This window comes from Schistocerca gregaria, unplaced genomic scaffold, assembly GCF_023897955.1.
Source record: "Schistocerca gregaria isolate iqSchGreg1 unplaced genomic scaffold, iqSchGreg1.2 ptg000387l, whole genome shotgun sequence".
NCBI lineage: Eukaryota > Metazoa > Arthropoda > Insecta > Orthoptera > Acrididae > Schistocerca > Schistocerca gregaria.
In genome coordinates, this window is record NW_026061829.1 from 1345246 (window position 1) to 1350556 (window position 5311).

Here is a 5311-nt window from a genome sequence, read left to right on the forward strand (position 1 = left end):
AAAACGGACGGATTTCTCAGGTTTTTACTACATATGAACACTTTTCACATCCTCCCGTGCAACTCGGCTACCAGTAATCCTTTCATGCAGAATCTTAAGGTCCTAGCTCATGTCCAAGGCACCTAAACCAGCTAAAAAGTCAATATTTGATACCTAAAACTTGAATTGTAGTACACCTTACTGGCTATTACATCAACTTAGAAGCTTCATCTGTGTTCTACTATGGTGCTTTTAGTGTCTCCGCATACCGCAGCACGCGACATAGCTTTGCAGACGATACGTACATCCGTTTCAGAGAGAAGAGCGTGCAATGTGACGATCTGGCTTCAAGTTGATTCGATAACAAATGACGATAACGGACGGACTTCTCAGATTTTTACAACATATGAACACTTTCCACATTCTCCCATGCAACTCGGCTGCTAGTCCTCCATTCATGCAGAATCTTAAGGACATAGCTCATGTCCAAGGCACCAAAGCCAGCTAAAAAGTCAATCATCGATACCTAAAACTTGAATTGTACTACTCCTTACTGGCTATTACATCAACTTAGAAGCTTTATCTGTGTTCTACTATGGTGCTTTTAGTGTCTCCGCATACCGCAGCACACGACATAGCTTTGCAGACGATAAGTACAACCGTGTCAGAGAGATGAGCGGCCAATGTGACGCACTGCTTTAAGGCGATTCGATAATAAATCACGAAAACGGACGGATTTCTCAGGTTTTTACTACATATGAACACTTTTCACATTCTCCCATGCAACCCGGCTGCTAGGCCTCCTTTCATGCAGAATCTTAAGGACATAGCTCATGTCCAAGGCACCAAAGCCAGCTGAAAAGTAAATAATCGATACTTAAACTTGAATTGTACTACTTCTTACTGGCTATTACATCAACTTAGAATCTTCATCTGTGTTCCACTATGGTGATTTTAGTATCTCCGCATACCGCAGCACGCGACATAGCTTTGCAGACGATAAGTACAACCGTTTCAGAGAGAAGAGGGGCCAATGTGACGATCTGGCTTTAAGTCGATTCGATAACAAATGACGAAAATGGACGGATTTCTCAGGTTTTTACTACATATGAACACTTTTCACATACTCCCGTGCAGCGCGGCTGCTAGTCCTCCTTTTATGCAGAATCTTAAGGTCCTAGCTCATGTCCAAGGCACCAAAGCCAGCTAAAAAGTCAATAATCGATACCTAAAACTTGAATTGTACTACATCTCACTGGCTATCACATCAACTTAGAAGCTTCATCTGTGTTCTACTATGGTGCTTTTAGTGTCTCCACATACTGCAGCACGCGACATAGCTTTGCAGACGATAAGTACAACCGTTTCAGAGAGAAGAGCGGCCAATGTGACGCACTGCTTTAAGTCGATTCGATAATATATTCCGAAAACGGACGGATTTCTCAGGTTTTTACTACATATGAACACTTATCACATTCTCCCCTGCAACTCGGCTGCTAGTCCTCCTTTCATGCAGAATCTTAAGGACATAGCTCATGTCCAAGGCACCAAAGCCAGCGAAAAAGTAAATAATCGATACTTAAACTTGAATTGTACTACATCTCACTGGCTATCACATCAACTTAGAAGCTTCATCTGTGTTCTACTATGGTGCTTTTAGTGTCTCCACATACTGCAGCACGCGACATAGCTTTGCAGACGATAAGTACAACCGTTTCAGAGAGAAGAGGGGCCAATGTGACGATCTGGCTTTAAGTCGATTCGATAACAAATGACGAAAATGGACGGATTTCTCAGGTTTTTACTACATATGAACACTTTTCACATACTCCCGTGCAGCGCGGCTGCTAGTCCTCCTTTTATGCAGAATCTTAAGGTCCTAGCTCATGTCCAAGGCACCAAAGCCAGCAAAAAAGTCAATAATCGATACCTAAAACCTGAGTTTTACTACTTCTTACTGGCTATTACATCAACTTAGAAGCTTCATCTGTGTTCTACTATGGTGCTTTTAGTGTCTCCGCATACCGCAGCACGCGACATAGCTTTGCAGACGATAAATGTAACCGTTTCAGACAGAAGAACGGCCAAGGTGACGATCTGGCTTTAAGTCGGCTCGATAACAAATGACGAAAACGGACGGATTTCTCAGGTTTTTCCTACATACGAACACTTTTCACATTCTCCCATGCAACGCGGCTGCTAGTCCTCCTTTCATGCAAAATCATAAGTCCCTAGCTCATGTCCAAGGCACTAAAGAAGGGTAAAAAGTCATTAATCGATACCTAAAACTTGAATTGTTCTACTTCTTACTAGCTATAACATCAACTTAGGAACTTCATCTGTGTTCTACTATGGTGCATTTTTGTGTCTCCGCATACCGCAGCACGCGACATAGCTTTGCAGACGATAAGTACAACCGTTTCAGAGACAATAGCGGCCAATGTGACGATCTGGCTTTAAGTCGATTGGATAACAAATGACGAAAACGGACGGATTTCTCAGGTTTTTACTACATATGAACACTTTTCACATTCTCCCGTGCAACGCGGCTGCTAGTCCTCCTTCCATGCTAAATCTTAAGATCCTAGCTCATGACCAAGGCACCAAAGAAGGGTAAAAAGCCACTAATCGATACCTAAAACTTGAATTGTACTAGTTCTTACTGGCAATTACATCAACTTAGAAGCTTTATCTGTGTTCTACTATGGTGTTTTAATTGTCTCCGCATACCGCAGCACGTGACATAGCTTTTCAGACGATAAGTACAACTGTTTCAGAGAGGAGGTCGGCCAATGTAACGATCTGGCTTTAAGTCGATTCGATAACAAATGACGAAAATGGACGGATTTCTCAGGTTTTTACTACATATGAACACTTTTCACATACTCCCGTGCAGCGCGGCTGCTAGTCCTCCTTTTATGCAGAATCTTAAGGTCCTAGCTCATGTCCAAGGCACCAAAGCCAGCTAAAAAGTCAATAATCGATACCTAAAACTTGAATTGTACTACATCTCACTGGCTATCACATCAACTTAGAAGCTTCATCTGTGTTCTACTATGGTGCTTTTAGTGTCTCCGCATACCGCAGCACGTGACATAGCTTTTCAGACGATAAGTACAACTGTTTCAGAGAGGAGGTCGGCCAATGTGACGATCTGGCTTTAAGTCGATTCGATAACAAATGACGAAAATGGACGGATTTCTCAGGTTTTTACTACATATGAACACTTTTCACATACTCCCGTGCAGCGCGGCTGCTAGTCCTCCTTTTATGCAGAATCTTAAGGTCCTAGCTCATGTCCAAGGCACCAAAGCCAGCTAAAAAGTCAATAATCGATACCTAAAACTTGAATTGTACTACATCTCACTGGCTATCACATCAACTTAGAAGCTTCATCTGTGTTCTACTATGGTGCTTTTAGTGACTCCGCATACCGCAGCACGCGACATAGCTTTGCAGACGATAAGTACAACCGTTTCAGAGAGAAGAGGGGCCAATGTGACGATCTGGCTTTAAGTCGATTCGATAACAAATGACGAAAATGGACGGATTTCTCAGGTTTTTACTACATATGAACACTTTTCACATACTCCCGTGCAGCGCGGCTGCTAGTCCTCCTTTTATGCAGAATCTTAAGGTCCTAGCTCATGTCCAAGGCACCAAAGCCAGCTAAAAAGTCAATAATCGATACCTAAAACTTGAATTGTACTACATCTCACTGGCTATCACATCAACTTAGAAGCTTCATCTGTGTTCTACTATGGTGCTTTTAGTGTCTCCACATACTGCAGCACGCGACATAGCTTTGCAGACGATAAGTACAACCGTTTCAGAGAGAAGAGCGGCCAATGTGACGCACTGCTTTAAGTCGATTCGATAATATATTCCGAAAACGGACGGATTTCTCAGGTTTTTACTACATATGAACACTTTTCACATTTTCCCCTGCAACTCGGCTGCTAGTCCTCCTTTCATGCAGAATCTTAAGGTCCTAGCTCATGTCCAAGGCACCAAAGCCAGCTAAAAAGTCAATAATCGATACCTAAAACTTGAATTGTACTACATCTCACTGGCTATCACATCAACTTAGAAGCTTCATCTGTGTTCTACTATGGTGCTTTTAGTGTCTCCACATACTGCAGCACGCGACATAGCTTTGCAGACGATAAGTACAACCGTTTCAGAGAGAAGAGGGGCCAATGTGACGATCTGGCTTTAAGTCGATTCGATAACAAATGACGAAAATGGACGGATTTCTCAGGTTTTTACTACATATGAACACTTTTCACATACTCCCGTGCAGCGCGGCTGCTAGTCCTCCTTTTATGCAGAATCTTAAGGTCCTAGCTCATGTCCAAGGCACCAAAGCCAGCTAAAAAGTCAATAATCGATACCTAAAACTTGAATTGTACTACATCTCACTGGCTATCACATCAACTTAGAAGCTTCATCTGTGTTCTACTATGGTGCTTTTAGTGTCTCCGCATACCGCAGCACGCGACATAGCTTTGCAGACGATAAGTACAACCGATTCAGAGAGAAGAGCGGCCAATGTGACGATCTGGCTTTAAGTTGCTCCGATAATATATTCCGAAAACGGACGGATTTCTCAGGTTTTTACTACATATGAACACTTTTCACATTTTCCCCTGCAACTCGGCTGCTAGTCCTCCTTTCATGCAGAATCTTAAGGTCCTAGCTCATGTCCAAGGCACCAAAGCCAGCTAAAAAGTCAATAATCGATACCTAAAACTTGAATTGTACTACATCTCACTGGCTATCACATCAACTTAGAAGCTTCATCTGTGTTCTACTATGGTGCTTTTAGTGTCTCCGCATACCGCAGCACGCGACATAGCTTTGCAGACGATAAGTACAACCGATTCAGAGAGAAGAGCGGCCAATGTGACGATCTGGCTTTAAGTTGCTCCGATAATATATTCCGAAAACGGACGGATTTCTCAGGTTTTTACTACATATGAACACTTTTCACATTTTCCCCTGCAACTCGGCTGCTAGTCCTCCTTTCATGCAGAATCTTAAGGTCCTAGCTCATGTCCAAGGCACCAAAGCCAGCTAAAAAGTCAATAATCGATACCTAAAACTTGAATTGTACTACATCTCACTGGCTATCACATCAACTTAGAAGCTTCATCTGTGTTCTACTATGGTGCTTTTAGTGTCTCCGCATACCGCAGCACGCGACATAGCTTTGCAGACGATAAGTACAACCGATTCAGAGAGAAGAGCGGCCAATGTGACGATCTGGCTTTAAGTTGCTCCGATAATATATTCCGAAAACGGACGGATTTCTCAGGTTTTTACTACATAT